The 12464-nt window shown below is 44.0% G+C and overlaps 1 protein-coding gene across 2 annotated transcripts in view; it reads left to right on the top strand.

Annotated features, from left to right (window-relative positions):
- The first annotated feature begins 328 nt into the window (after window positions 1-328).
- Window positions 329-12464, top strand: part of nlgn2 (neuroligin 2) — a 238748-nt gene continuing 226612 nt past the window's right edge. For both annotated transcript variants that reach the window (XM_011487310.3, XM_020711522.2), the window contains exon 1: window positions 329-923. The gene's annotated coding sequence lies outside the window, so the exon portion shown is untranslated. The remainder of the gene's footprint in view (window positions 924-12464) is intronic.

The following is a 12464-nucleotide window of genomic DNA, read 5'->3' on the forward strand; positions in this document are numbered from 1 at the left end:
TTCCAGGGAAAAAGGCCTGATTGAAAGGAGGATAAGAAAAGACTGTGGACTTGTATCTCTTTAATTTGCTCTGACGTCACGATGATGCAGGCAGAAAGAAAAAGTAGTCATGAAATTCCTCTGTACTTTTATTTTTTAAACCGGAAACACTTTTATTTTCTTGAACATGACCGCCTAGGAAGCTAGTTTTAAAATAAGAATAATGGTAAATAAAAAAAACGTAAAAGGAGAAGCAGCGACCATATTGAGGTCAGAGCAAAAGCGTTGCTAGGGCGACCAGGGGGTGGGGGGCAGTGAGGCGCGCGCGCTTGGCGTGCCGCGAGCGAGCCTGTGGACGTGCGCGTCCCCGCGTCGGGTAGCAGCAGTCGCGGCATCCAGAGAGAGAGCGTCAGCGGCGGAGGCTGCATCCTCTCTCCCAACAGCAGCCGCCGGTACCGAGACCAGCCACCGGGACTCCCAGGCCGCCACCCACGCCGCTTCCCGCGATTCGCCTCCGGGGAATTTACTGTGGATTTATGATCGCGTCAGAAAGAAAAAGACAAGAAAAAAACAAAAACGGGAGGAATAAAGAGCAGTTAAGGTTTTCATTCAGGTGATACTTCTTCTGAAACCTAGACGTCCAGCCGCTTTATGTTGTCTTTTTCCTCTGAGCTGAATTATTTAATGGCTGTTTTGATAAACCCCGAACCGACCCGCCCCCCCCTCGGATGGGTCATCCCAACTAGAGATGCTTTTATTTTGTAAACCGTCAGGATTGAACCAGCTGGAAAGGATTTTTCGCTTTTTTTTTCTTGACACCCCCAAACTACCCCCCCCCCCCTCCTGAGGCTGGTGGAAAGCAGGACAAGGAGGAGGAGGGCAAAACCCCAGGAAGCCCTGTGGAGGATCTGGTACCCAAAGCGGTGGATCCCACTCTCCAGCAGGTATGCTCCCTGGAAGCTTCCCCCACCAAGATGCCCCCATTTTTTTTTTCTTTTTTTCCTTTATCCTCATTCCAGGTGTGTTTCTGCCCCCAACATGCTCCTCTTTCAGGGTTTGTTTTGCACAATCCTTCCAGATCTGAGGAAGGTTTGTCAGAACAAATCTCACCTTCCTAAACGTGGTCGAGGACACATCAGCTGGCTCCTGAACGGCGTTCGGTCAGAGCTGCTGCTGCTTCTTCAGCGCTCCCCTTCAGCAGAGATGTGCGTGTGCCGCCGTTCAGGAGGACCTGCACTCTTAAGTGAGGGAGCCACAGGCTCCGTTTTCAGCCTGGCTGACCTCCTAACGCCAACAGTTTGCGTCTTTTCATCAATCAGTCGCCAATCCGCGGGGTTATTGACCTGCGATCGGGCATCACCCAGACAGACTGACACGACCCCGGAACGAACAAAAGTGTCCTTCAGCAGTTGAGCCGTCCATCAGCCTAATATGATTGGTCCATTCGTTACTTCATTTGGGGAGGGAGAGGGGGGCAGGAAACGCCACGGCCATTAGAGCATATTCCCCTAAATGCCCCCCACATCAATAAATTCACACACACAGGAAGAAGAATGGGGCGCATTCATATGCTGGCGTTGTGGGGGATTGGCAGGGCCCCGCGAGATGATAGGATTCAGTGTGGGACAAGAAGACCTCTGTTCTTATCTGTGCCGTCAAGAACCGGGGGGTGGGGGGGGGGGGGTGAAGGCATCTCCATTCGCCTCACTTTCCCGCCTCAGCTCGGGCAGGTATCGCCCCGCTACCCGGCGGATAGGGACACCTCTGAGGCGAGGAGGTGTTTAGGGGAGACATGCTCCATTGTCCTTGTTGGGAATGGACGCCGTCACAGAGGAGTCTCCATTTGTCCCGGCGGCGACTGTCTGGAGGGACTGCAGAGGCGCTTAGGTGGTGGGAAAAGTGGTGGCGGTGCAGGCTGATGATCGATTGCGGATGTTTTTGCACGCGGTGGAGGAGGGGGGGGCTGCATTGAGGAGAAAGTCTGCTGTTCAGTAATGATCTCCGGTCAGCCAAAGTGTTTGCGCAGAGGCCGAGAACGGTTCATTCGGTGTCGCTGTCTGTGTCCTAATTAGAGGCGTGCAGAGCCAATGAAATCACAGCTACGCCTGTCCCCCACCCCAGAGTGAGGTGTGAGCAGATGGAACGAGGCCTTTTGAAGCGTGTCACTGAGTTGACAGAGAGCCCGGGTGAAAGGGGAGTTATCCTGTGGGGTAGAGGGGGGCAATCCTCAGCACGTTCTCAGCCAGGATGCCAAACATCTGACCCGGTTTAAGTCTTTAGCACCGGAGCTTTAGCTCCAGTTGACGTTCTTTGAACTACCGTGACTCTTCAACTGCTTACGCTATTGACGTAATTCCGATGGATTCTGCTGCGGCAAAAACCGTCAGATGATATCCAACCCTTTACAGTAGTGGTGTGCTTACGCAATCAACGTAAATCAGCCGATTCTGATGTGGAGAAAAGCGGCTTTGGGCCAACACAAAGCGTATTCTATCGGCACAAAGCCGCTTTTCAGTGGGTTAGAATCCGTCTGAAGTACGATAATAACAGTGTGTGTTATTTTGCTATAGCCGGCAACACAGAATAAAACACGTCCTTCGAATTACCATAACACTTTGGTTATTAATGCTAAGTGTTGGATAGTCAACGTTTGTTGGAATTACTTAAATTGAATAAACGGTCGAAGAGTTACGGTAGTACAGCTTTTTTGACGGTCATTTTTTACCAGAGATGTTTCGCCGGTGCTAGAAATAAAATATGCACTTTGAACTACTGTAACTCTTTGACTGTTTATGCAAAGTAAAAGGTTGCATATCGGCACAAAGCTGCTATTTTTCCATTTCAGAACCAGTTGGTCTGCGTTAGTTGTGTAAATACTACGTGTTATTTTGTTGTCAGCGGGGACAGCTCCAGTGTTAAAGGGTTAACCGGAGATGTCGCAGGTGACACAAAATAAAACGCGCTCTTCAAATTATCGTAACTCTCTGACTGTTAAATGCAAATTAAATCGTTTTATGTCAGCGAAAAGCTGCTCGTTTTCAGGTCAGAATCAGTTGGTCAACATTAATTGTTTAAAGTGTTTACAAAATGAATATATATTGGTAGACACGTTGTACGTATACAAAGTAAAGTGTTACATATAAATTCAAAACTGCTTTTCTACAAATTACAATCTGTTGGATTACGTTAATTGCTTAAACCCTTTATTACTATGAAGGATTAACAATAGGGCTGCACGATATGAGGAAAACTCTTGATTTACGATAATAAAAATCGATATTGCAATGACGATTTAACTTGTAATACATGAACAAATAGCAAAACAACTAAATGAATCGTTTCCATTTTGATGAAACAGTTTATTTTAAGTAATAGTCAACACAACTTACATTACACTCCGAACGACCTTTGTCTACATAGGAAGCGAACATCTAACATAAAACGGGTTCATCCGATTGGTCAAATGCACAGAGATTTATTCGATTTGTTAAGTACTTAAAGCTGCCACAAGATTGTTTTAGCACATTTAAGGTAACGATTAATTGCAACTTTTGCCAATTTCTGTGATATGCATATTCCCCAGCTTGATATCGCGCATGCCTAGTTTACGCAATTAACGTATATTAGCACACACAGTATGTTGTACGTATGCAATGTAAAGTGTTCCATAATAGCACCAAGCTGTTCTTTTCCATTTCAGAATCAGTTGGTTTACGTTAATTGTGTAAACTGCTGTAAAGTTAGTTATTTAAGTTGCGTACACGGTTTACAATAGTTACGGTAGTTCAGATGACGTCCACACTAGAGCTTAATCTTTGGTGATAATGGGTTAAACTGAACTGTCAAAGAGGACTTACTAGTAGGTAAAGTGTCAAAACCTCTTCAAAAAAAGAAAACCCCAAACATCTGTGTAGCACAGCCAGTTAGACCCCTCCTGGTTACCATTTGGCTCCAGACAAGCCCAGGTGTCCCAGCAAGTCTGCAGAGAACCCGAGTTGGAAATGATTATAGATGATAGATGTGGAGAAAGCCTTTATGATTATGGCCGCTGATGCGTTCTCAGACGGCTGGATGTTGGCCTGGTGCATAGGAAACTGGCGTTCAGGGGGCGCTATGAGCTTCATCCAGATTGGGTACTTAAGCAAGACCCTTCGTGCTACTGCCAAACTTCGTAACTTACAAGGGGGCCCAAGTCTGGGTCCCCTGTGCCGCGTAGAAATCTCTGCCAAACCACCTGTGCGAATGGGCTTTTACTGTTTGCACAGGTGGTTTGGCGACCCCTGACGGGATATGCCTATATGCTGAAAGTGGCGACCCCTGACGGGATATGCCTATATGCTGAAAGTGGCGACCCCTGACGGGATATGCCTATATGCTGAAAGGTGAAAAACATGCATTCATGGAATGGACTCATCTGATGAACGTTGGCAAATATGAACGCCCGTTGGAACCTATGAAGTCAAGTGGGCTCCTTTGGGGAGATCCTGTAGGCTTGGTTACCTCCTGTTTGTTCACCAATTGTAATGACTGATATTTACTCATCCACTGGTTTTAGCTTGAATAGGAATTAAATGTTCAGTGTTAATTAGATAAAAAATGGGACTTGTTTTCTATTAGGTTAGTTTTCACTGAGTACTTTAGATTTCCAGTAGATTCTTTGAGGTAAGATGAAGTGAATGTGTGTACGCTGTGGGCCTTCTAAGAAGGAAGTAAAGCGCTATATAAGTATATGCCGTTTACCCCTTCACATATAATGGTGGAATACAGTCACTATTTCCGATGTCTTTACATTCATTTACACTGTAAAGATAAAGACACATAATGAAATAAAGAAAAAATATCCTATAATCCGTTTTTCAAAATTGCTGAACCCCTTTTGGGGACCCGGGACGTCTGGAGCCTGTCCTAGCTACTGTTTGACGAAGGTGGGGTTCACTTTGAACAGGTCCCCGGTCCATCGCAGGGCCACAATCACACAACCACTCACATACACACTGGACAATTTGGAGTTACCAATTAACCTATGGAGTAATTTTTGGGGATTGTGCGAGGCAACTGGAGAGCCTAGAGAAAACCCAAAGGACAACATCCAAACTCCACATGAAAAGAACCCAGCTGGGGTTTGAACCAGGACTCTCTTAAGAAACAATAGTTTTGAAATATAGGTCACCTAGAGCTGTAAAAGTAGTTTCAATGGAACTTCCTGGTAAAAAAAGGTTAAATAAAAATAAAATATAAATGAATGCATGACTTGCAGTTTTCAAAGACAACTTCTTCTTTGGTTCTGCTAAAAGCTTGAAGCCCTCCTAGTAGACATTTCTTATGTTAGACCTTCTGATTTGCAGGATATAGACTTTGAAGAGTTCTTTCAAAAATCTTTGTGTATCTACCGTGTGGCGGATGTGTGAAGACCCTCTCAGATGAAAATGGTGTTTCTGGTCTTTCTAACATGCTCTTGTAGCATTTTTTGATGGACAATTAAGCTTAAAATTCCCTGTCTTAGCATTTTTCTTTATTCAAGTCATTGTGAATCAGGAGCAGACGAAAACAATGCAGTTGAAAAAAGATCGTATTTATTATCTAGAACAGTGTTTTTCAACCTTTTTGGAGCCACGGCACACTTTAACCTTGACAAAAATCCCGCGGCACACCAGCATCCTAAAACAAAACAAAAAAGCAGAAATTCAGTCTGTTTTGATCTACACCCCCCCCCCCCCCCCCCCCCCCCCCCGGGCAATGTGACGTGCATTTTTGTGATAATTGTGGCAAAAAAGCAGGAAGTTGCAGATGTTTTTTCTAAAAGATGTAATAAAAGTTAAGTTACATACAAACTGTATGTTCGTTGTGGTTTCAAGACGTGTAACAAGAACGACTCATTGTACGCTGAGGCGCTGTCCCTTTAAGCCAATGCATCATGGGAGATGTAGTGTGAATACTGCGAGAAAACGGCAGTCTCTGAGCTTCATTGTTTTGTTCACTTGTTCCACGGTCTGATACCGGATTCTGTGGAAAGCTACACCGCTAAACACGAGCTTTAGCTGGTGTTTTTGTTGGAACTGAGAGACTTTATGAGAAGAATCGGAACAAGGAAGTGAAGACTTTAAACACTTCTGATTGGTCAGACTGATGACATGTGATTTAGCCTTCAAGAATGATTGGTGGAGTCGTGGAGACGGTGAAAGCTGCGGGACTTTTCAGAAAACAGTTATAGCTGCAGCTAAATCGCGTTACCGTCATTCTTATCAAAATGTCTTTAATAGAATCAAATAAACACAAAGAAAAAAGTATTTTATGATCTTTTATATTCCTAACTACTCGGTGTTTTCTCAGGACCTGTATGGATGAACAAAGAGCTGATTTCCTGGAGAGGGGAAATGTTTTTAGATCAGTTAATGAGGGCAATTTTCCACGGCACACTTGACCATCTCCCACGGCACACTAGTGTGCCGCGGCACACTGGTTGAAAAACACTGATCTAGAAAACACAGGAAGCTTGTAGACGACTAGATCCACATACACCTTTGTTTTCCTGGTCTGAGCTGCCGTCTGGCTGCATATTCCTCCCCATTTTTGCTGCACCGCTAATGTTAGGTTGGGGATGTGAGGGGCTGTAAGCTAGCGGGAGAGAGTGTAAACAAAAGAGTGATGGGAAGTGGGGACGGGATAGATCTCCACAACTCGGAGGTGATTTTCTGATGAACTCCTGCCGCTCTGCAGAAACTATGTCCAAAAAAATTGCACGTTTTTTTTTTTTTCCTTTTGTGTAAAAGCGGCATAATATTAATTAAAAGACCACTGGGAACGCTTTGAAAAAATGGATCAAAAGATGATCGGAGTGGAAGTTTCTTGATTTCTATTGGTTTCCGGTCACTTGTGGTCCACAACATTTTCAACCGGAAAATGTGGATTTTTAACGACCAGCCAGAGTTATAGAAGCAAAAGTGCTCCTAAAAAGACTTATATTTTCGTTTTTTTCCACTTCGTTTCTTCAATAATCTCGTCTGTCCCTTCCAGGCTCTTTCCAACCACTTTCCCTATCCTTTCTGTTTGTCTTCAAACCCGTGACGCCCGCCTGCCCTGAGGCGAGCGCTACCGATTTGTCCCCAGTGGGCTCATTAAGGTTAGATCAAGGTTGAACACTCTCTGACACATTTCGCTTTCAGAGCGTCCAGTCAACAGCAGCCGGAACCGAGACGTTACACCCCCCCACCCCTACCTTGAAGCGGGCAGACTACCAGCCACGATCAATGAACAATTACACCTTTTTTTTTTTTGTCTTTAGCAAGATAAAAGCTGAAGGAAAATGTGAAGCGTCGCTCATGGGCCACCTCCAGGCCGCCCTCTCAGGTTTGATTGAACAGGTGGTTCCAGCTCCACTTGACCTAAAAAAAGAAAAATAAAATAAAAAGACAGACTCAAATCATCAATAGGGGTTTTTCTGGTGCATGAGGAGTAATAAAAGTGCTCGGTCACAATGGGATTTGAAGCAGTCCTGCATAGAGAGCGTGACACAGATTGGATGGAATCAGCTCCGGTTGGACACCGACAGATTAAATACATCCGGATTTCTGGCTCGTCAGATTGACGTAACGGGCAGAATCCATGCCGCTGTGAGCTCTGCAGTTCATCCCTGCAGGGGGGCGGGGGGGGGGGACTACTTCTTTTGTCATTAGGAATTCCCCTCATGGAAGTCATGCTTGTTCTTTAAACCCTTCTTCTTTTGTTTTTTTTCTGAAATTGTAGGAGCACAACTGCAGAGATGAATGACCTTATCAAATCTTTTTTTTTGTTTCCCTGTAATGAGCATTCAATACAGCCTCCGCTACTGTAATTCATCACACCACACGCTATATTTAGCCCCCGATGGGTTCATGGAGAAATTGAGTTATGGCCCTGGGCTTCTCTCCAAGGTCAGGGGTTGCAGCAGCGTGTGACGGAAAAGCTGCAGCATTGCGGTGCAGCTCCTGGACGGACGGACGGACTACCTACTTTACCAGGAGAAAGTCTAGCAATCGCAAAAATGACCAACAAATGGTCCCGGAGAGTCCTGTTCAAGCAGAGACATGAGTAGAGTTGTGCCGTGACATTCCCACACAACCATAGTTACTTTGCTATCTGTTTTGTGCTCCCACGTTCCCCGTGTCGCACACATCTTAGTATGAGCTGACATATCACCACATATATTAGTGTGAGCTGTCAGCCCGAGCTCTAACAACCAGCTGGAGAAGAACCAGTTGAATGGTAATGTGGGTGACGGTAGCAGCAGTAGCGGCGGCCGTTATATCGGCCAACACGCTGCGACTGAACTGCATATTGATGCTGCTGGTTATTAAATACAGATTTCCCTGTTGAGCTGACACACACGCTGAGAGAAGGTCTCAGTCACTCAAACATAATGAGGCGCCGTGGTGACAACGCCGGTGGCTGTGTTGTGGTGCTGACTTGGCCGTTACCCATTTGATGTCCGTCTGCTGACACTGTTGGTGGCTGGGTTTGAGGTTTGGCCAGCGAATGGCAGCTCTTCGGCGTGTGCGGACCGTCACCTGAGGGGTACGGCTGTGGCTTGGAGTGCCGCCTGGAGGAGCTCGGCGCCAACGGCTTTCAGCTCAGCCGTGATCACCTGCTCCGCTGCTGTGCCGCGTAGCACTGGGCCGGTAAAAACACTTTTACGATGGAGAAGTTATCTTAGCAAATTGTTGTCTAAAGTTGTACAGTTTGACTCATTCTAAAATAAAATAACACCAGAAGTTGTGGTTATAGAGTTTACCAGAATGCTATCATTTGGAAAAGGGTTTAGAACTCTTTGGGTACTGGTCAGCATTCTCGTTTTGCAGCTAGAAAGCCTTGGTTTGAATCCCAGCTGGGTCCTCTCTGTCTGGAGTTTGCATGTTCTCATCACTCAAAAACATAACTCATTGAATTTAATTGTGGGCAGGATTTCCATCCAATAAATATAAGTAGCCCCAACTCAAAGAAAATTCTTCCATGCAATGAAATGTAATTGAGTTAGTCGAACTCAATTTTATCACAAAAAGCCAAACAGAAAGAAATCCATTAACTTAATGAAACTTACTTACTTACTGCAAAAGAAGTCAAGGCAAACAACTATGTGTGACACTAATCTTAAACCTAGAAACTCAGCATGTAAATGCCATTGTCTGATCCACTGAGCTAACTCTTCAGTGGCTACTTACCCTCGCCAGCATAAGCAGATAGAATCATTTTTTCTATAAATGAGGTTCGTCGTGTATTATCTCATCGGGAGAAACCGAGTTGAAATGATTCCAAGCCACAGTGCGTTTTTTTTACGTGGAAAAACACAAACGAAAGTTCTTTCTTCGAAAAGTTGAAGGATTTGAAGGACCAAAGGTCATAGCAGGCAATAGACGGAAGAGCTGAACATTTGAATAGTTGAATGGTTAAAATAGGTGAAAAATTGTCACCGAAAAGCGGCAGAAGATACTATAAGAAGAATAAATAAACAGGAAAACAGCATTCAACCAAAAAAGGAATATTTACCGAAGAATGATTTTGCACGTGTAAAAGGGAGTGCCTCAATTCCGTTGCAGCCACAGCACATGCGCACAGCATGCCCCCTAATTGAACTAATTTATTTTGGATAACTGGAGTTTATAAGTGAAACTATTAATACATTTTATGTTAGGTCAATTAAATGTGGATAAATGTTTTTAAAATAAATATATTTAAATAAAACAAACAGCATTTACTTGTGTTACATGAAAGAGGGGCTTGAATCATTATTTTGAGTATAGGGGGTATCTTCTCCGCTTTCCTCTCAGTTCAAAAACATGCATTGTAGGTAAATTGGTTACTCTAAATTGACCCTTAAGTGTGCGGTTATGTGTCTCTGTGATGGATTGATGAGCTGTCCATTGTGTATATCTTTGCCCATCAGTCGCAAGGATAGGCTCCAGCAACCCCAAGACCCAGATTTGGATTATTTGGAAATGGGTGCACAGGCTTCACTCTTGGGTCTTATACCTGGTCTGTTTTAGCTTATTTTCTCCAATTGTTTGGGGTTTTTTTGCTGCTAGAAAAATTTGATCTGAAATCTGGTGTGGACCAACCAGCACATTTTGGTCCCTTTAAAAGAAAAGAAAAAATGTTGTGGTTTACTTGCAAGTGAACTCTGGTGTGGTTCAGCAGCAATGACTTTTTAACCCATTAAGAAAATGACGTAAGCCCAGTTCATCAAGGGTAAAAAAACAACAACAACAAAACTCCCATCTTAAGAAGCAGTTTAGGAAAAAGTGAAACATTTCTTTTCAGCCAAAGAGGGAGGTGACAGCGTTTCATAACACATGAGAATCAGCAGACAAGCGGAAATTCTCACTTCCTCTTTTAGGTGAGGCCACCTTGAAAGAACGTTGTTTTTTTTTGGTGGGATGTCCTGGAGCGGAATGTGATAACAGACCAAACCTATTTAGCGGATTTGTTGTCGCACACTTATAGCTACAATCACACTTCACTCGTCAACGCAAGTTGGAGCGGCCACTTCCAACGAAAGGTCTATGTAAACACCCATAAATCCTTATTTTGGCGAACAGTGTTCAAAATGTTCACATTCACGCCTAGCTGCACAAGTTTCTGACTGTTTTCCGCCTCTTTGTACTAAACGTGTAGCTATTGAACCCATAGTGAAACTTCAACCAGGTAGACCTTTGACCATTCAAGGACTCTGATTTGGCAGTGACGTATGGATAGTACCCACCGTTTAAAAATTGACTATAGAGGAGGAATTAATAATATCAATCTAAACATTTTAGTTTAAAAAACTTAAAGTCATTAGTACAAAATGGGAAGTTCCCTAAAAAGGGCATTGATAATCACAGATTTTGTTTTTTAAGCCACAAACATTTTGAGACTCTTTTCTAATCACCCCAAACAAAAGACTGTGATTCTCTGTGCGCTTAAACGGTTGGTGGGAAAAGTGCAGGAAAGCTACATCCGAATGCGACTTGACTATTTAATTGGAGTATTTGCTTTGATCAAATTTCCCCCAACTCAAGGTTTCTAGGAACTACCCTCAGAAACGCACTCAGCTTCCTCTTGAAGGAACCGACTCTTTGAACTGCATCTCATAGGGAGGCAGACGTCAGTGTTTTTTACCGTTGGCCTTTAATACCGTCAACATTGCTTTGTTTGGTTACATTTTTTTTGGCTAAAGTAATGCGTGACAGAAGATAAAATTACAGTTTCCATCATCCCTCTGAATTTATTGATATAGCGGCAGATGTACAACGAAGATCAAATGCATGACATTTACTGGCTAAATTCTACTCGATGATTTCATCTATATTGGGTTATACAGTACAGACCAAAAGTTTGGACACACCTTCCCATTCATTTGAATGGGAAGGTGTGTCCAAACTTTTGGTCTGTACTGTACATTAACCCCGTTTAATGATTATTGGCTGAGTTTTAGCAAAACAGGAAAACATTTGGTTAAGATGTGTGCTTTCAATTGAATTCAGAAGCTTTTTGGGGGGATAAAAAGAGCCGTCAGTCGGAACACTTCTTGCTGCTGTCTGGCTCCGGTTGACGTGTTGTTAGGCGGCTGGGCTTCAGCTTTTCTGATGCCACATGCTAATGAAAAAATAAACCCATCCTACGTAGTGAATTAGGATGTCTCTTCGTTGACAGGCTCTCGCTTCCTCTTGGCGTTTGTGTGTGTGTGTGTGTGTGTGTGTGTTTGTGGTACTTATGAAGGAAAGCTCGGGCTCGACAATGATGAATGAGCGAAGGAACCGGCAGCGTTACACTTTTGCACCCGCGGATGCAGAGCAGGTGATGATCGTCACTGTTATTGTCAGGATCAGCAGAGGGTGTCGTCTTCGACACGTGCACGCTTGCGCTCGTGCATGCCTAAACACTTCCACCAGCCCTCTCTGCCTGATTTGCTCATTCTGTTTCTGGCGCCATGCTAATATTGAATGCTGCTGCATCTGTCGCCACCCCATCAGAAACAGTAGGTGTTAGCCGAATCATTCATCTGCGGCTCTTCCCGCCGTCTTTCCAGACTGACGCTGTTGCTTGTCAGAGGAACAAGGAAGTGTGGATCTTTTCTGGCCTAACCCCCCCCATCAGGACCTCTCTGCTGCACCACACTTTCAGCAACAAACTGTAAATGTCAAAGTTCTGACTCAGATATTATTGAGTTCACTTATCTATGGCCCTCAAGCTACAGCCTGATAGTGAGAGTGACTCACATAGTCTTCTTGAACTTTTTCTTTTTAAAGTAAAATCTCTTTAGAGTAAAAAAAAAAAAGCTGTAGCTTCATTGACATTCTTTGAATTAACTTTTTAACCATTTACGCAATTATTATAATTCCAACCGATTCTAAGGCTGAGAAAAGCATCTTTGTGCTAATATGCAACACTTTAAAGAAATTATTTGTTTACGCAATTCCCATAAACCAACTAATTCTGATGTGGAGAATAGAGGCTTAGAGCTTTACTACCGT

This window comes from Oryzias latipes, chromosome 18 (assembly GCF_002234675.1).
Source record: "Oryzias latipes chromosome 18, ASM223467v1".
NCBI classification, from domain to species: domain Eukaryota; kingdom Metazoa; phylum Chordata; class Actinopteri; order Beloniformes; family Adrianichthyidae; genus Oryzias; species Oryzias latipes.